Source organism: Larus michahellis, chromosome 5, assembly GCF_964199755.1.
Source record: "Larus michahellis chromosome 5, bLarMic1.1, whole genome shotgun sequence".
Classification (NCBI taxonomy): Eukaryota; Metazoa; Chordata; class Aves; order Charadriiformes; family Laridae; genus Larus; species Larus michahellis.
In genome coordinates this window covers 78,621,828-78,642,498 of record NC_133900.1, presented here as the reverse complement: position 1 = coordinate 78,642,498, position 20,671 = coordinate 78,621,828, and the positions used below count along the sequence as shown (strand labels likewise).

The window sequence follows — 20,671 nt, the reverse complement described above, 5'->3', positions numbered from 1 at the left end:
CTTCCCTTTCTTCCCCATTGTGATATTCGCCCTTGCTCTGGTCTCTCCAGTTCTTTCCCATGTTTTACTCCTCTTTGTGGTCTTGGTTACCTTCCCCCTCACCATCCTTTGTCTTCCATTTCTCCCTCTCATGAAAGTTTTGGGGGTTTTTTGCCTTTCTTCCCTCTTCTTTCTCTTTTCCTTCCTTCCTTTTTCAACATTAATTGACGTGATACTGCAGTCTTCCTCCTACATTTATGAAACTCAAAATGCATGGACCAGAGGAGCTGAGGAGGAAAAAAAAAGGCAGAGAAGCAAAAGTCATTCATGGCTACTTAGCAAAAGAAAGGGCTGTCAAAAGGCTTTGATCAGAACAACTGTTTTCCAACAGCTTTTTATTAGAATCTCAGGAAAAGGACTTCCAAGAGCAAATGATGCTAAAAAAATTTAAATTATACAGACCTCAGTGGCCTCTCTAGTTCCTTCTCCTTCCTTGCATTGAGAGCCCTTGGCCACTTTGAAATCCTCCTTGGTGAGATTTGACAAAAATTTTCCACCATGCAGTGATGTCAGCCATCACCATCAACCTGAATACCATCTGTCCAGGAGGGAAGATTTTAAAGGAAGGCCAGTGCGACGATTCCTGAATTCCCTCGTTATTATCTCATTTTAAAAGAAGCCAAGTCTCTGGTTTTTAAATTGATTTTTTTTTCCTTGATTACTGCTGTATGAAAGGCCTAGACAAACAACAAAACCAGGGAAAATGAAAGAGCCACCAGAGTGGAATGGTTGCAGCAAACGCTGAATGAACTGTGATTTTTGGTGGGATAAAGATCAACATGACAAGCTTTCAGCTGTAGCGATCGGTCGATGCTTTCCAGACCATCCCCACAGCGACAAAGACCGAGGCATTTTTAAGTTGTAATTGAGATTAGCCTCGATACGTACAGTTGGAGCCGTGCCTGTGAACTTTGCTGAAAGGCTGGCTATGTAAACCATCTATCACTCAGTTTTACATGAGCAGTGACCTAATGACACCACAAAAATCTCACCGTGTCCCTCGCTCCACACGTCCGGCCACAGCAGTGGGCTCCTGACAGGGTGCTTCAGCTGTGGGGTTTGTCTCAGGAGGTCTGGAGCACTGTTAAAGATGGGCATGATTCCTGCTTGGGGTGGCCAGGGCTTCTACGATGCTCAGTCTTGTAGCCCAAAAGCGCTCTTGCTCTCATCTGGCTCACTAGATTCATAGTCACGCGCTAACCAAAAGCCCACACATACTACTACCGACGCCGGCACGCTTTGGGTGAAGCCCATAAAGATGGGCAAGATTGCTCTTCATGGATGGGAATAAAATATTTTGTTTGTTACTACTCAGCTAACCACAATAAAAATAAATAGTCCTCTTTCATGTGGTGATGAAACAAAGCAATCATGCTCTATTCCTTTTTTAATTAGTAGGTTGAAAGATTCAGTGTCTTCCTGGCATGTTTAATTCTGAATCATATTCTTCACATATATAAATAGCCAGCAACTGTGTATAGTAGCGGAGGGGAGGGTCGGGGAATTAACTTGATGTCAAGAAAGCATTTCCTATGGAGTCACCAGATCTGTCCTGGAGAGACTCCTACATCATCCCTTGTGGACAAAAAGGGCAATGGTATTGGGAGTGCATTAAAAAGATCATGGCCATCACACAGAAGGAGGTCATCCTCCCCCTGTGCTCTGCCCTGGTGAGGCCACATCTGGAGTACTGTGTCCTGTTCGGGGCTCCCCAGTTCAAGAAAGACAAGGAACCGCTGGAGAGAGTCCAGCGGAGGGCTACAAAGATGACAAAGGGACTGGAGCACCTCTCTGATGAGGAAAGGCTGAGAGAACCTGGGGCTGTTTAGCCTGGAGAAGAGAAGACTGAGAGGAGTTCTTATCAATGCTTATCAAGATCTAAAGAGAACAGGGCCAGACTCTTCTCAGTGGTACCCGACAAAAGGACAAGGGGCAATGGGCACAAACTGGAACACAGGAAATTCCATCTCAACAGGAGGAAAAACTTCTTTACTTTGAGGGTGGCAGAGCACTGGAACAGACTGACCAGAGAGGTGGTGGAGTCTCCTTCTCTGGAGATACTTAAAACCCCCCTGAACGCGTTCTTGTGCCACCTGCTCTGGGTGACCCTGCTCTGGCAGGGGGCTGGACTGGATGATGTCCAGAGGTCCCTTCCAACCCCGACCACTCTGTGATGCCGTGACTGGCCCATGACAAGGCCAATGGCTGCCGTGCCCTTGTGTACCCCACACGCCAGGTCAGGCTCTCCAGCCTCGCTGCCATTTGGAAGCTTCTCCTCCTTGGACATTGCACAGGTGAAACTTACTTTCAGGGGCTTTGTAAAGATGCGTAAAAGATTTCCCAGCCGAAGACATGCCGTAGTGCCAACCCCCCAGCAGCTGCTCCCCGCGGCCGGGGAGACTGGCGGGAGATGGTCCTCCCCCACCGAGAGCCCCGAGAGGACCGTCCCGGAGGGAACCACTCAAGACCAGGACTCCGAGCCTCTTCCACCCGCCCTCCTTTGGGACGGCCGCAGCGGGGAGCCGGGGGAAGGCGGCCCGTCCCGCGATGATGGCTGACCGCGGCCTTGGAGGTTGCCCGTGACCACCTGCCCCGGCTGGGGTAACGGGAGGACCCCCGCCGGGCCCCGCTGCACCGCCGACCATCCCCGGGAGGCTCCTTCTCCTCATCCCTCACGGTATTTTTAGCCGCCGAGCCAGTTCCCCCCCGCTCGCCGCCGCCGCTCGCCGCCTACCTGCGCCTCCCTCACCTCCCCGCCGGGGCGGGCCGCGGCCCCCGCCGACAAAAGCACCGCCCAGGGGCGGCCTGGCCCCGCGGCCCGGCGCCAGGTGAGGGGCGCGGAGCGGAGCGGGGCGCGGAGCGGAGCAGAGTGGGGCCCGCGGCGGGGCAGGTGCGGCCCGGCAGGAGCCGCGGAGGGGCGGGTCGGGCCGGGCCGGGGCCTCCGCGGGGGCGGAGGGGGCCGCGGGGCCGGCGGCAGTCGCGGCGCGGCGGTTCAGGGCAGTTTTCTCCGGCTACGAGTGCGGGGCGGCGCGTAAGTACCGGCGACTTTAACTTCTTTTTTAAAAAAAAGTATTAGTTTTTTTTTGCTATCCCGGGGCGGTGCGCGGACGGATAACGGGGCGCGGAGCGGGGCCGGGTCTGCCCTGCCCGGGGAGGGAGGTCAGCGCCGCGGCCCGGGGGCGGCCGTCGCTCCCTGCTCTCCTTGCTGGTGTTTTGTTCTTGTGGTGTTTTTTTTTTTTAACTCTTCTTTATTTTTTGTGGCGATTAACTGTGGCGTGAGCAGGGCAGAAGGAGCCGGGGGGGGGGAGGGGGGGGAACCCGAGCTTCGGGGGGCGTGAGTTGGTTTGTTTTTTTTTTTATATTCAGATATAGTCAAAGATATGGAAATTAGTTGCTTTTTAGCTAGTGGAATGGTGACATCGTGTTTGAAAGGCTTAAAATGTGATAAAACTGGCACTCGTGCAGCCGGCCGGCTGCTGTCCTGCAGCCAGGGCACCGACACTCCTGGGATATTTTTTTTTTTTTTTTTAAAGAATATCTTTAACGCTTGCTCCTCCGCTTGCTGCTATTTATACCTTGCAAGGTTGGCAAGGAGAAGGGAGCCGGCGCTTGGAAAGGACGTTGAGCTTAAACTTGATACCACTGTTCCAAGGCCAAGGCAAGAGTGGGATATTTAAAATAAAAGAAAGCAAAAAGCACCACAGCAAACGTTCCCCCTCAAAACAGCCCAAGCCCCTCTTTCCCCCCGGTGTTTTTCTAGTTTCTGATCAAAGTTGAGAACTGAGCATCCCCTTCTCATTAGGGATATCACAGAATCATGGAATGGTTTGGGTTGGAAGGGACCTTAAAGATCATCCAGTTCCACCCCCCTGCCCTGGGCAGGGACACCTCCCACTAGACCAGGCTGCTCAAAGCCCCATCCAGCCTGGCCTTGAACACCTCCGGGGTTGGGGCAGCCACAGCTCCTCTGGGCATTTGTAGGGTTATTGCTTCAGACAGGGCTTTTGATGGCCACCAGGACTACGGCTGTGCTTTGGTGGGTTGGTTGGTTGGTTTAGTGACAGTACAGCTGGGTAAACCCCACGCCAGGCGGGATTATCTGGAAGATGAAGTTTTACGTGGTGACAGGTACATGACTTTCACTTAGATGGGTAAAATAAATCATTATTGGTCACTGCCTATGCGTTATAAGGCTGGTAACAGTCTAAAAGTAGCGATAGTGTAAAACACTGTTTATATTAAGTCTAACAAATCAAGGTGATACACTATTGAGCAGATAACTCATGGTTAGCAAGTGTCTTGTTTTTCTAAAGGAACTCAGTACACAGTAATACTTCTCTCTCTAAAGTGTGCAGAAGTAAGCTTTTCATGTAATGAAACTTATTTTTGTGGGAGCAGAAAAGCTTTAACTTGCTTGCTTTATATCACCGTGATTTTTCAGAGTGGATGATGGTGACCAATAAGATGGAGCTCACTGTCTGGATTACTAAATAATACAGGTATTAACGATTGTTTATTCCTCGTGATGTGCGCCGTGCTCCTCTGGAACTGCAGCCGTGTGTTGTAGTGGCTGGCTCCCGTGACTCCCTGCCAGCTGCCGGGGCTGGCTTAGTTCTCCTAATGCTAATTATCGTGGGTGAGCAATAGGTTGCTTTTTGAGCTCTGCTTTTATGGCACTTAATTGTACCTGTTGTAAGAAGGCTGTATTTAAAATTCGCATAGTCACTTTTAAACTCTTGCAGAGTTCGGGTTTCTGGCTGAGATCAGGCGGCCTCGGAACCGGTGATAATAATCCGGTAACTCTGATGCTAAAACTTTACCTAGCATCATCTTCCATCCAGGGCAGACATGGTTCTGTATGTAAAGATTCCATAACTTGAAAATATTTGAACTAACATTAAACTTGTAGTAGCTGGTACCTTAAAGCTGGTTTCATGGCATCTTTTTGAGCAATTCAGGTTCAGTAAATAGCAGGCCTTAATGCTGGATGCAGAACTGCTCCCAGTTCTCATGTGAGTCAAGTTCTCTCTTAGTCACTTCTGAGGTATTGATTTCAGCTGTAAGACTAAGTCTGCAAAAATGCAATGTAAAGGCCTTGACAAAGTCAAGATTTGACAGAGTAATGACACTCTAAATGCGTTTGGGGCTCCTCTTTCCAGCTCTTGCATTTTGTGGTTTCAAACTTTTGTCTGCAATCACGTACGGAAGCAGTGGGTTTCTTTTTTAATAGGAGCCAAGATTCTCACACAAAGGTGGATTGTTATGAAAAATGCCAACTATCAGGAGGCTTTTTTTTTTGTAATTGTAGGCTTTAGGATTGAGCTAACATGTCACGTAGCTAATGATCTCAGCAATCTAGCAAGATAATTACTTAGAATTGTAATAGAAACTATGGAATGCAGATTAGCCAGCTGGTCGTGTGGGACTGATTTTTATATATATAAAAATAAAACCATACATAATGTTTGTATACATATATATGGATTTTATATGTGTATAAATGTATACATATATATAAATGTGGTATGTTACACATTCATCTAAGATGTTTAAGTGTGCCACTACTGTATTATGATTGTGTCATGTTGAGAGATACCTATGTGCGCAAAGGTGGTATGATCCAGCAGAAAATGCTCCAGTGATTGCTGGTCCCTCTCTCTGTTTAGGTAATTTTTTTTTCTCTGCATTCAATTTCATAGTACACCCGGATTTACTGTTTAATTGGGAAAATCAAGCCCTTCTAAAGTTGTCTTTATCCCATGAATTCAGAGGATTACCTGGTGAGTTTGTGGAATGCTCAGACTGTGCAGTAGTTCGGAGTGGAAGCTGGACAAGGTTAATGCTCTCTATTCTGCTTTGCTTGATTTCTTCTGGAAAGGAAAACAAGAGTTAATACTTCCTCAGTGTTTGTGAAGTGTAACTGCCTGTTGTACAGTTGCTTTTAAGCAAACATAAAAGTGAGAATGATAACAGCCTAGTTCTTTTTGAGGGAGTACTTGCACTGTGGAGTTTTTTCCTTTTCAGTTCATGTATGAAGATGTTTTTAGACTCAGCAGTTGCTCCGATAGAGCAGTGTGAAGAGTTGTTTGCTTTACTATTTTCTCTGTTGTCACTGAGACTATTCCACAAAGTACATTGGCTATGCACAGGTATGCTTTATTACTTGAAAAAAAATCGGTGCTATTTGATAATTTTCTTTGTCTTCTAAGTGACAAAATAATACTAATTAGGAGTCTTAGTTTTCTACATTAGTGGGCTTTTTCCAGTACCAAACAGTTATGTCAGGACTTAACTTTCCACTGAGCAGTAGGATTTTCCTTCTTTTCACATTCCTAGCACCTTATATTAACTCCAGTTTGATTTCATTGGCTTTTTCTTCCCTTGGATGAATTGTATTAATTCTTAATGATTCTGTTGCTTTTCAACTTAAGTTGCTTACCTCAAACTGCTTCTGTTAGTGTTCTGTTTAGGTTTTGTGTCGGGAAGAAGCGAAGCTGCTGTTCGTGGATGGTTATGATGCCATCTGTGCATCACCCTCTTGTACGAACCCTCCAGTCTCTGTTGTCATTCCTCTTTAGATGGTTCTCCTAGGCCTGTCATTTTGTTTGACTTTATCATAAAATTTATTTTAGCTCTTCCAGTTTACTGAAACCTAAACACTGAGTTGCCAATGTGCTCTCAGCAATCTTCAAATATTTAGAGATTTCACAATTATGTTTTCCTTTTGCAGTCTTAAGTATCTTATTTAAAAAATGGACACTAGCCCATTTTTGCATTTAATAGAAAGGTTGATATATGTTACTGTGCAATAGTACATGCCCAGGACAGTGTTTGGGAATCCTGAAGGGAAATGAAACTAGCGCACTCAAAGCACTGTGAGTCGAGATGTCCTAACCCATGTTGGCTTTTGATGAGCTGGTTCCTACCGCAGACCCCACTGAACGTGTGTGTGATGGTTGTGCGTCTGCTTAGAGTAACGGTGGTCGGCAGCTGTACAGCAAACTCCCTGAGGTGGGGTAAAACATCTGAATGTGTGTGGTGTAGCACTTTATTCTAATGGCTGATATTCCTAATGACTCTAATACCTTTTACTGTATACTGTCTACTGCCTCTAACAGGCAGAAACAAGAAAACCTTGCTTCCAGATCCAGTTTCCCTGCTGTGTTTGCCCAGTTCCTGTTGGTGAAGAAGGTGGATGGGCCTTTTTCAAGCAAGAACAGGGCTATTGAAGGAGGGATTATCGTTACTATGAAAAATGTTTGTAGCTATGTTAAGTAACTGTTTATTCCCTGATCTCCTGGCAATATCTGAGGTCCATGTGGCATGTCCTGGACTTGTTAGTTTAGTTTGACGGCATCAGCTGACACTTGTGAGGTCTGGATGGAGTGACCTGTGGAATGCTGCTCCTTTTTCCTTTGTGAGATCAGCTGTAAATCTCTGCAACTGGCCAAACAAGAAATGCTTTTAGTCATTGTGCTCCTGCACAAGTGTGATTGTACTCTCGGATGAGAGTGAGTATTTGGTGCTGGGAGCATTACAGACTTTTGTTTTGCCTCCGTTCATCTCCTGTTGGAGTTGTAGCTGAGGCTGCTGGAGAGGGATGCTGACTGGCCATGTCTCTAGTTTTGGATTGTAGCAGACTGAATAATCTTGTCTGAAGAATTTAGAAAATAGGAGGATTTTGCTGCACCATCATTCCAGGAGGGTTTGGGAACTAAAGATGTATATGCCAACGGGCAGACTTGATAGAGTTGTGGTAGAGAGTATGGGCTGGAAAATAAACTGCTGTGAAACAAGAAAGGCTACGAGCTTGTCCATCAGCTATGGCTTGTGTGGCCATTCCCACAGTAAACATGATGTACCTTTTTTATTTTACTTGGTGTTTTACCTGTGTGCTCCTAGTGAGTCAAATGCAATTACTCTTATTTGAGAATGCAGTTACTCTTATTTGAGAAAGCTAAAGGTAAGATCGTTGTAGTATTTCAAGACCATGATGTGAGACCACTTTTAAACTGAAGGCATAAATGGAAGATGCTGCTGACGCTGCCTTATGTCTGGCAGGCATCCTGTTAATGTCTTGTCTCCAATAGTCATCAGTTCTTCAATAAAGTTTGAGGTGCTTGCTCTTAATATCTGATTCATATGTTTTGGTGGTAGTGAAGTATTTAATTTACTGTGATTACTAGAGATACTTGAAGTACCAGTGATGTGACTTTAAAAGGGAAGCCATGAACGGATTGCAGAATACTTTATATGAGTTTACATTTTTTGTGTTGTTTTTTTTTTTTTAAAAAAAAAGGGGGGGGGGGACAGGGGGAAATAACTAATAACTCAGTATTCATTCTGAGACATGTCAATCCATGAATGCAACCAATATGAAGTATGCATCCCAACGTTAGGATTATTTATATCAACATTAATTCACCATTTAAATTATGAATCAACATAAAACTTTCTTTAACACTATCAGGACACTGTTCTGTTCTTGAATTTCTGTGATATTCTTTTGAGAAAAATCAAGGAATAAGTTCAAATTTGGTTTGAAAGACCTATCACTCCTCTCTGCCACAGGCAGTGTGGTTTGGAGTATCATGTCATCTGCAATGATGTCACTTGGAGATTAAAATCTTCTTTTGATGGAGTTTTACCTGTCGCAAAGCATGAATTTTCCTGACATCTTCATTACTAGGCTTTATTTCAACACTTGTTAAACCTTCTATTGATTTGCCCTGGTCCTGTTCTTACTCTTGGGGGTTAGCAAACCTAAAAGTTACACTTTTCAGAAAACACAGCTTCTAGTGAGTCCTCTTCTATCAGTTAAATCAGTCTGTCATTTTCCTTGAAACTGGAGTAATTAAATGGAATAAAAAATGAACTGTTCCATCTTGATTTGTTGGCCCAGACTGATCTGCAAGCCGACTTGTATTGGTGGAGGAGCTGCAATTAAACACGCTGAAGGTCAAATAAAACTAAAACCCACTAGGCTGAAAGGGTAGGTTGTTTGAACAACTAATTCTTGCAGCAAGGTGTATGCAGTATTAGGGTTTCCACTTTGTGGAATGTAAAAACAAACTTTTGTTAATGATCTTCTATCTTCGTTCCTGGGCGTATGCATTCTGTACAGCATTGGACTGAAATGGTGAGCTTGGTCAGCTGGTCTAAGAAATTAGCACTGAAATTATCCTCTCATGCTGTTATTCAGCACAGAGATCTAATCTGGCTTGTTAGAAGATTTCTTGCAGAGATAGGACAACTGTGCTTGACAAAGCCTCCCCTGTTGTCTTTAATGCCACATATGGTTCTTTTGGTATAAGGTTAGTGCAGTTTAGAATCATAGACTTGTTTTGATTGGGAGAGACCTTTAAGATCATGAAGTTCAACCATTAACCTAGCACTGCCAAGTTACCACTGTTTGCTGCAGGTTCCTGCCCTGGTTTTTTGTGGTGGGTTTGGCTTGTGTGTTTTTTTTTTTTGTTTGTTTTGGCTTTTTTTTTTTTTGTGTAGATATATTGGTTGAAACTGGGTGGTGCTTTGGCCATCTTTCAATGTGGACTTCCTGATTCCCTCTGAGAGGCTTGGCAGCTTTCAGTTTTGCAAACGTGCTGGTGTTCAAACTATCACTGTATAGCTCTTTTTTATTTTATTTTTTTATTTCTGCCCCCCCATCCCCCAGTTATTGCTTTGGGGAAAAGGAATGCTTGTATTCAACTACTCCTTTCCACCTTTTGGCCATCACTCATTCAGTCGTGTGTGTACATGATAATTTCTGACTCATAGCTGAAGCTCTTGATGGTCCTGTGGATTCTTTGTTGACACTGACTGTTGAAGCATGTGAAGAGTTTCCCACTGATGCTGTCTTCACCGAGTCTATCGGAACAGTTTTGCATGACAGCGTGAACCTCGCCTTTGATGCTGCTTGTTTATGGCTGCTTGGTGCAGGCCACTTCTGGATGTACTGGCCTAGCGGTTCTTGGCACCGCAAGCAGGTTCCATCTGTTGCAGCACTCTCTCATCTGATTTGTGAACTGGTTATTGCTTTCCTCCCAGTAGTAAAGGATCTTCAAACCATTATTACTCTGTGCTTGACTGTTATCTAATCTTGGTAAGCCTATTGACTGCAATATTCCACTGTTGGAGTGCTACCTAATTGCATGGCTTGTCTGCCAGTTTCGCCTCTGCAAGATAGCCTTATTGCTGACTCGCTAGTTTTATTGCATTGTAGATATCTAGGAGATGGCTGTAGGAGCTTAGTACTAGCATCAAGAAACACCATCTGGACAACTCCCTGTTTCAGGTATGTTCTCTACCAGATATTTGTAGCTGGGCAGCCTATATGGTGTCACGTCTTCTCAGTTGTACTTCAGGTCTAAGTCTGCAGGAGCTAAAGTCTACTGCAGATTTCCACTAAAGAAAATGCTGGTTTGTATATTTGATTTACTCATTTAGTGATACAAGCCAGACTTAGGGAACTTTATTCTTTTATCTATCAAGTAGTGTGGAGCATGGACTGTTTTTTGTTGTCCGTGAAATCTCGTCCTTTTCAGGTCTCTTACCAGCAGCTGCCATCAACAGTGTGAAAGTACTGGAAGAGAAGCTGCTGATACAATTCATAGAGTAGCATGTGTTGTCACGTAACATGTGGCTCAACTTAATGAGTTTGTTGCCAGTGTTGTGTTTCTGAGAAGTACTCTTCCCTCACCTAACAGAATACTTCTCACACACTTTTATGGGTGCAGTGAGGGTCATCTTATTTCATGCTCGGTTGCAGGTAATCAGATTTTTGTCAAGTTTGTATGTACAGGTGGATTGCTGGAGTTCTTCCTTTGCAAGCTTTCCCTAGATGAAAGGAACTCCTCACGGATATTTCGGTCTGGTTCTGTTCTTACTTGTGTCTCAGTATAAAAGTGTCTCAAAGCTACAGATGTTCCCTCTAGTGCACCTCTGTTTCCTCTGCTTTGTTTCATGCTCGTAAAAAGTTCATAGGACCTGTTCAGGAATTGTTATAGCTGAGTATTATGAAACTGAACTGTCTGGGTGTTGTCTCCTACTATAGTAATATAATCAACCAGAGCCTTGATGCCAGGAGATAATAATGGCTGGTTCTGCAATCAGCATGGGTTGGTGGCCTTGGGCAGCTGGATGCCTTTAGGCATTTGCACTCTCAGGATCTGCCTAGAAGGATGGCAGAGGCTTGCCAAGCAGTCAGGAAGCTCGCTTAGTTTAACATGCTTGAATCTGTAGTTGCAGAATTAAATGTTCTTGCTCTGCACCTACTCATCTAATGAATAGCTTCTTTTGATACTCATTTGGAGTTGTGCAGAGCATGGCTTCACCTAAGGTGTCTTCATCCTTTGTTAGCTCCTTGATGTTCTAATACCAAGTTGTACAGACCTCATGAGCTTGACAGTTTTCTCAAGAGATTATAAAGGCTCTTGGTCATCCACTTCATTATGTATACTGCTTGTGGTAAAAGTTTGCTTCTACCTTATTACACAGACACACAGATCAAGATATCAGTGCAGTTTCTGTATGTGGTTAGGACTCATCATTACCTTTCTTGCCCTGAACTTATTTGGGTTTGTGCACCATGGATTTCATGTAATACAGTGTCCTGCTGCCCAGAAATGGGCTCCAAGGTCAAATACCATAAAGCAAGTCTCTTCTGTTACAAATTTCTCACAGGTTTCATAATGGCTGTATTTGGCATAACTACTATTTATTCGTGCTTCTCTGCTCTAATAGTGCTGCATATCAACATTTCAGATGTTAATAAATCTGGTTCCAAATTTCAGCCAGCTTGAGCTGGCAGTTCATTTAATAGCTTAATTGCAAGGTGATAATTGAATAGCAGCTGTCTTCAGTCTCCTAGATGAGGAGGCAGTATCATTAGACCTTCTGAAATCTTGCTAAAAGCTGCCTCTCCTGAAAAAGAGGTATTGTAGCTTTAGACATTACTTTAGCAAGAGAAGTATTGAGCGAGCTTTTTTGTTGTTGTATTGGACTGGTGGCTTCTCTGCTAGCCCTGTAGCCTGTTGGCTGGGTGCTTCAAGCTCTAGGCAGTGATGCCGCCTGTGTGAGTTGGGGTCTCTGGATTTTTTTTTTTTTTCAGCATATGGATTTTTCCACCTGTCCTAGCCTAGTGGCGATCAGTGTTGTCATTCTTTCCCCCTGTGCCCAGCTATCTTTATAGCAGCATCTCCTGTAAGCTGAACTACTGGCGTCCTCAGGTCACTGCACTGTTGTGACAGCGTGCAAGCCGTACTCTACAGTGATGCATAGTCACATTTACAAAAATGCATTTTTTTTTTTTAGACAAATAAGCCCTGTGAAGCATTGAGGGGATCAACCATAACATACCCAAAGCTATTTGAGAAGAGCAGAGGTAATGAGCTGCAGCAGTTAGAGCAGCCCTTCTAGCAGAAGGCTTGACATTTCCATGGTATAGCTTGGCATGTGGGCATGCCTCCAGCCTGGACTCTCATGGGGTACCCTGTAGGTAAGTTGTTATCTAAATATAGTATGCCTGTGTGGTGGGATTTTTCCCCCCCCGTAATGGGCTATTTTCAGAATAAAGTAAGTGGGGAAAGCTTTGTCTTCTGCAAGGTCACTCCATCATAGGCTTTCAGATGTTTCCAGTTTAGCTTTCTTCTTGAAGACCATGTGGAAGCTGGGTGGGGGACTTCAGGATCTGCCTCTCTGTTCTCTAATCTGTAATGGGATGTGTATCATTGATAAAAGAAGTCTGGCTCTGTAGAGGTCATTCCATAGTATCCACATAAGTTCTATTTAGAGCTTGTTTATATCTGACTGGTGTCAGCGTAAAGCTACTGTTACAAACTGCTTATTTATTTATAAACACACAGTGAATGCCAGCTTCCTCTAGAGGGGCAGCCTAGAAATTTGTTCTCAAGAAAAATTGTGGGGGAGAAAGTTTTCTAGGAAAAAAAATATTCAGTTGCAATGTGTTCTTGATGGCTGTTTTGTTTTGCCAACCAATGGCTTCATATAAAACTGGTTTTATGCTTGTCAAATGTAAATACAGCCAGATGCTGTGTTCTCAATCTCCAGGACTAGTCATGGTCTCCAGGTAGCAGAAGGTGACTCAAAACAGTTGCAAAAGTAGCGTGCTGGCTCCTTCCCTGCACCTCTTTGGCTGATCTTCTCCCTCTCCCCCTAGAAAAATTAATTTAAAAATGCAATATTCATGTTCATCTCATTTCTTACTTGGTTGCGAGTGAACGGTGCACAAAAGTGCAGCTCCTTGAATCCCTTAAGTGTCAATGACCTTTCAGTGTGCGTGGTTTGTTTTCTGGTTTTGTGTGGGAGAAGTACAATTTCAAGGAAATCTTACATGGCAAATTCAAGTTCTTTTCTGCCTCAATATAACACTGAATAACTGGGTAATCATACAACCTGTTAAGAAGAGTAAGTGCAGCAACCCTGTGCTTGTTCGTTCAGCTTTTAGTTGCCTAGTTTTTGTTTTGTAGATATGAGCTCAGTGTTTTGGGCTTTTTCTTTTATACCCTTGCACATCTTTTTTAATATTTTTTTTTTGGCTCTCACAGAGGAATTTTTAAAGTTTACTTTGTTTTGACTTTTAGCTGTCAGTGCACAATACTGGTTACTACTGTTTGGTAGCTGGGTTTTAATGTAGAATAACCAAAGGAAAACTTTGCCTGTAGAATCTTTAAAACGTTTAAACTTTCCTAATGCAAAACAGTAGCATTTTTTTAAGCACCGAAGATTAATCTGTAGTGCCGGATGGGGAAAATGTCACATAATGCGTGTCTGTCTGTACTTGCAATGAAAAGAAGCCTGCCACTGAAGCGATTATGAATACTCCAGGAATTTCTCCATGCTCTTCAGTACTTTCAGAAAGTGGCAAAATGGCCTTTGTACTCAACGACACATCCTTGAGAACGAATTTAATCACTCTGGACTAACGGCTGCCTTTCTACAAACCAGTGACTTTGAGGTTAATGTTTAAATATTTAAACGGATTTGGCACGTTGCCATTTAAGTAGAACGGCATGTGCTTAGCCCTGAGACTCAAACAAGTTCCCTGCGTAGCCAAAAAAAATAGAAATTACTCAATAGCGCAGTGATCTGGTAACTTCAAAGATTATAATTTAAGGCTACAAATTATAATTTAGGGTACAAAGGTATCCTAAAGGAGGACTATTGATACGATTTTCCTATTTAGCTGAGGGGAAGGGAATTTTTACAGATGGTGTCAAAACTTTTTATAGAACTTTTTGGGTTAAATGGGAGCATTTATCTGTGGGTCAAAGTCCAGTATAAACAAGCAAGTGTAGGCTCTGGTAAAAAATAATCCTAAAAGATACTGATCTGGACAAAGGAATTGAAACTTGTTGAAAACCGGGTAAGTCGTTAAATTTAGGTAACTTAGTTTTAATTCTCTTTGTTTGGGTTGGAACACAAGGATTAAGCAAAGGTTTGCTGAGTGTAAGGCTCAAACGTAATCTGGGAGTCTTGCTACTTATGACTTGAAATGGAAAAAATTATAGAAGAAAGCCAAGAGCAATTGCGCTGGCGTTCTTTGGATGTCTCATGCTCTTTACCTTAATCCACAGAAGCGTCGACCCTGGGACCGCATCTCTAATTGGGTTTTATTCTGACCTTAAGTTTACCAAGAACTCTGCTAAAAGCATCCCTCTCGGGGGAGCGCTTCCCACCTCTCGTGCCAGATGATGCAAACCCAGGTTTTCTGCCAAGTATCCCAAGTATTTTCTATTAGTGGCCAGGTCAGAGCCATGCTGCGCTGGTGACTGGATGCTCTCTGAGGCTGAGGGAATGAAGCAGCATATGAGACGCGCTGAGATAAGCCTGGCTGGGCAGAGGGAGACAATTTTATTTCCTCATTTTACTTTGTTATACAAATCTCATGCGCAAGTTAGACAAGTATGTGAATTTTTCAACATGTGTAGATGTGAAATCTCAAGCTTAGGAACTATTCAAGAAAATAATTATAAATCCCATAACTTCAAGCCTATGAAATAAATATTTGAAGTTGCAACACCTTCCCGGACAAACCAGTATTTTGTTTAACTCTCATTAAGTTGTGTGGTATTTGTATTTCAGCACGGAAGTGAAATGCTCTGGGCCAGTGTTACAGTTAATTGCTTGAGCTCATGTTTGCATGTCCTAAAGAAAGGAACGATAATGCAAATGGCCAGCATAGAATTAATACATCACATATTATTGTGTGATTTATGTGGCCTAAAGGGGTGGTGCCTCAGTAAATGATTATGAAATATGCAAGTGCCAAAAAGCATCTTCCTGTGGGCAGCGCGAGTGCTGCAGCTCTAAAATTAGTATGAACTACTTACTCTTTTCTGTCATCTGTGTCGACAGTTGAAGAAAAAATTTTATGATAATTTAATAAATTTGGGGATTTCATTATAAGTGAAATCAATTTCTACTTCAATAGCTGTTTCACTTGCCATCCAAGGAAGGGAAGACAGATGTGCTTTTGGTTGACCAGCCTCTTCCTTCATGTCCTCTTCTGGTGGTTCAGAGGAAAAGGGAAGATCAAGCTAAAGTAATCGGAGTTTATTTTTGAGTGCTTTACAGGTAGATAATCTGTGTTTCATTCAAGAAATATGACAGTAAAGACCTTAGCTAGAAAACTTTTAGTAGGAGCTTTATTATACCTTCCTTTTTAAGATGAAACTTTTAAATCTTTCTTCTGAAGAAAAAGGCTCTTCTCTAACCTTTGCATGTTAAGTTGGATGAAGGAGAACAGTGTGTTCCGACTGTCGGCTCAACTCTCAAAAGCTTGTGGTGATCTCTGCCCAGTGCTGCCATGAGTTGTCCGCTTGCTCGGGCAGCACCTTTCAGCGTCCTTAGTCAAGAGAAAAGACTCCAACAGTCCAAGGGGTGGGCAAACAGTTTGAGAAACCTGTCCAAGAAGGCACGCAAGTGTAATCAGTTGACAGAATTTGAATGGATGTGCCAAACAGAAGATAAATTTGGATCTGTCTTGTTCTGAAGGGGAGAGGGAGGGAGGGTGGCTGGTGATCGCTTTTTTGCATGGAGGTTTTTGAGCTGTATTTGAGCAGAGTGAAAGCACTTTAATCTCCATGAGGGAGATTGTCATGAGCAAAGTGGGGAGCAATAAAGGAGAAACATCTGCCCACAGCTCGGTGTTGAAGTGCATACCTTAAAGAGCAGCTTTTCAGAAATCCTTAATGTCATGAGCAAGCCATAGTGACTTCCTGGGAAGGTCAGTAATGGTGAGGTGATGGCAGGCTCGGCGCAGCAGGGGAGGGATGGCCTGGACAGGCAGGCTTCGGCTGGTGATGTTTTTATTTTGGGGGTGCTGGTAGCACGTGGTTGTTAGGGGGCTATGCTTAATGTGTCCTGCTCTGCCCTGTGCACCAGCCGAACAGCAGCAGGACACTGGTTGGCACCCAGTGAAACTCTGAGTGGAGAATGTGGTGCTGAGGGGGGGGGCCTCTCATACTGCTTTAGTTCCTTCTAATTTCAGTGTGGGGTTTTTTTTGCTCTGAGATGATTGAGCTGTGGTTGTTCAGCCTGGAGAAAAGCAAGCTGAGGGGAGACCTTTTTGCTCTCTACAACTACCTGAAAGGAGGGTGTAGAGAGATGGGGGTCGGTCTCTTCTCCCAAGTAACAGGCAACAGGACAAGAGGAAACGGCCTCAAGTTGCACCAGGGGAGGTTTAGATTGGATATTAGGAAAAATTTCTTCACTGAAAGGGTTATTAAGTATAGGAACAGGCTTCCCGGGGAAGTGGTTGAGGCACCATCCCTGGAGGTATTTAAAGGACAGGTAGACGTGGTGCCAAGGGACGTGGTATAATAGTGATTTTTGTCAGTATTAGGGTGATGGTTGGACTCGATGATCTGGAAGGTCCCTTCCAACCTAGGCGATTCTGTGATGCTAGCCTGCAGATAGCTATTGCTATTCTGCAAGTGCTCAGCTCTCCGCTTTTCTGTTAAATTTCTGGAACTGTGTATTTTTCTGATGGTAAATGCAATGAACTAGGAGCCAGTATTTGAGGCACTGAGATGGGATCTCAATGGCAAGCCAAAGTCTTGGCTCTTCCAGTATTGTCTTCTTCCACTGGTAACTCGGTGGAGCTGTAGTATGCTGTGTGTTAGGTGGAGTTTGAAGCCTATTGCCATCCAGGTAACTTTTGGAAGGGTCTTTCAAGGACAGAAAGAGATTTGGATTTGCCAAATTCGTTGGTTTGACACCTTGAAGCACTTCAATGCTATAAAGCTCATTGGTAGAGATTGTCACTCAGGAACATGGGATAGTTTAAAGAGTTCTTTCCTGTTCTGAGAGCAAGCATTTTACTCATTTAGTATCTGTTGCTAAAGGATGTCTTGGTAGTGTAAGAGTTTTCTCGTATTTTTGTGTAGGAAAAAGAGTTAGCTGATATTTTGTGACTTCTTTTAAGGATGGTGCATTATCAATTCTCACTTATAATCTTTGATTATATAAAATGCATCATCACTTCTTGTAATACTTACGTATCACCAACAAGATCCGCGTTATGCACTTTATATCTTAGATTCCTAACTTCTTTTTTCATAAGTATTAGAGGCTGCTTTTTTATAAATTTCTGTTATTTTGTGACCTTTGAAGAGACTTCAAGTTATTTTTATTTCTTGTAGCTTGAAAACCCAGTCATTGAACTGAATAAATTAAATGAATGGAGAGAAAGTTCTGTTTCTTGTTCAGAAAAGAGAAATTATTGTGAAATGTTTCACTCTTCAACTCTTAAGTTTGTGTACCCAAAGCCAGTGGTTTGTCCATGTTGAAAAATGTTGTCAGTGAGCACGTGCCACTCGAATGTCTTAATTTGACTGATGAATGTGCTACAGTGGAGTTTAATATAGCTATTATAATTTCACATTTAAATTGACTTTGTTAAAATGTATTTGTTTATATTTACTGCAATTCTTTTATACCCTGAGGAAAGAAATACTTCCAGAGGTTGAAAGTAACCTTAACGCTGTTTTACATAGCCAATGTATCCCAGCTTTCCTTCTTTTTTTTTTTTATTTACTTTTCCTGCAATGCTGAATTAATTGGAAAGGCTACGGTAAATAGGGGTAACGGCAAATTATACATTTCTAGGGTAAATCTATGATGTGGTTAAATTAATTGAGGAAAGTCTCCTGTTCAGCTCTTTGGAAGCACCATATTCATCTTCCCTTGCCTGTAGCAGACAGGAGCAAGAGACTGCGGTTTATGTCACTTAAAAAAGGTGAGGGAGAACTGTTAGTTCTGTAGGGCAAAAATGAATAATTGCTTGACGTGTTGCAATACGACTTTTCCAAACAACTCTTCTTTCCTCAGGCTATCTGAAAGTAGGCTAAGATTTAATTTCTCCAAGCTGCTCTGCAGACTATCTAATATAAAATTGTCTTGTTAGGTAGCTGTTTGTCATAATTTGTGATGCAGGGGGAAAAGGATGGCGGTGTGGGGGAGAAACACCTGCATGTCTGTGTGCGTTTCTCTTTGCAACTTGGAGCGCGGGGGCAATATTTCCCCACCCCTGGGAGCTCGGAGCATTCCGCTCCTTGGGGAGCCAACAGCACGGGGGACACTGGGCAAAAACTCCTGGGCACTGTAGCTGCTGCAGAGGAAGTTTGTAGCCTGGCTCTATACTGGAGTTGTGGTAGCCCACGGTTTTGGGAAAATAGCAGTTTGTGGGTTTTAAGTCTTAGCAGTCCTGCAGTAACAGCGGAGTTGAAGTCCATCCTCCTCTCACTCCGGACCTGGCTGGGAGAACCAGTTGCTTACTTTGTTGAACAGAGCTCTTGTCCCTCACCTTAAATAAGGTCTGAAGTGTTACAGAAAAAATACCTCTTTGCAAGTATCATCTGTCAAATCTGAAGTTCCTTGTCAAACCTGCTCTTCGGACGTGTTGCCAGCACGCAGGGAGCTTTTGATGCAGTGCTGGCAGAGAGTCTAAGGAAAATTCTTCAGCCTGAGCCTTTTATTGCTGTGTGGCTGAACTGATCTTTGGAAGCTGAAATCTCATGAGAGGACTCTCTATAGTCTGGCTTCTATGTTTTTGTTTTGTTTTTTTCTTTGCCCCTTAATCTTACTGATTGCTTGTGCTCTGATGTATGCCACCGAGGAGAGCTTTTGATGACTTATCTAACTCAGCCTCAGCCCGTCTCTCTTGAAAGGCTTGTGCTTTGACTAAGGGATTTAGTAGTTTGTGGTGTGTCTTTCTTTCCCTCATGCCCTAGTGTGAGATGCTACTGTATTCCAAATAACTTTCCAAATGTATTACTTGAAGTTGTTTATTCCATAAATACAGAAGCGTACTCTTATATGTGGCTCTTACAGTTTATTCTTTGCTATTTAGAGAATAATAAGATTACTTGTACTTTCTGAAACTGTGTGCCTAAGTGTAGTCCAAAGTAAACCTTTTAGTTGCAAAAATTACATAGAAGCTGGTAATCTTTGTGAGGGAGATTTGGTGACTTCTATCAAACCATAACCACGTACTGTCATTGATTTAATGTTCCCTGGTGGCTTAAATTTAACAGCTAAAACAGAAGTATTAGTGGCTTCCACAATTAATGCTAAAAACATGCCAGGCTGGGAGAGAAATGCCAAAAGAAACCTTGCAAGTAGTTTCCATATGTTGCTGACACATTATTTCCTGGAAGGCTGGGTGATGTGTTGGCAAAACTAGTATAATATGGCATTTTCTATTAAAGTTTGGGAAGAACAATCAAGTTGCGGTTCTTAAAATGGGGAGTTGGGGATGATAAAAGGCCTCCGCTTAGTGGCTTTTTTGGTATTCTCAGGATTTGAGGTGATCTTTGATCATTGATCTTTGCATGCTAAGGCATTGCTTTTTTGTCTGTTGCTATCTTTAGCTAAGCTACTAAAACAGGAGCTGCTAGTATTTGATTTCTAAATAGAAGGAAAGATCAATCAAACTTCTGAAGGTGGTAAAGGAAATATAATGTGTTTCTCCTATGGGAGGTGTGAAGACCTGTACCTAGAATGGGAAAAAAAGGAATGTAATGTAATATTGTGAAATATAGTTAAACCAACACAGTTATGACTTGAATTTATTATTAAATTGTAATAAACAGTCTTGTCTTAATATAGCTGAACTTGTAGGCAGGACTAACTAACCTCCAAACAAGCATCCCGGTGCTCAAGGATACAGCCCAACAACAGGGACAGGCAAATCGGTGACTTTAAAAACTCACAGTTCAGATGATAGGGGGCTGCTTCCCTCTTGGTACCATTCTCCCTTGGTGGTTCAGGGGTTTGGGTCAAGCAAACAGGTAGCCGTGGCTTCACCTTAGCTTTTAGCTCTGCTGTGACTTTTACCTTTCTCCCTGAAATGGAGATGCAGGAGGAAAGGCTGGATGTGGCAGTCAGACCTGCGTATGGGTCTCTGTTAGATAAGAGCAGTAATTATTTGTAAAGAAACCCCAGAAGCAGATTTTGAGGGATTTTAGTGCAATGGTAATATCTTACATTTATGTTACTATTTCTTAGGTTATCTAACAGCCTTTTAAGTATAATATCTTTTTTTTAGTGTCTCTCATTCTAACCCTGAAGTGGCAGAAGAGGAAGGGAGAAATTAGTTTTAATTTCATGC

The 20,671-nt window shown here is 43.0% G+C and overlaps 1 protein-coding gene across 1 annotated transcript in view; it reads left to right on the top strand.

The window, feature by feature from the left end:
* Positions 1-20,671, top strand: part of FGL1 (fibrinogen like 1) — a 74,322-nt gene that overhangs the window by 37,048 nt on the left and 16,603 nt on the right. The window lies entirely within an intron of this gene.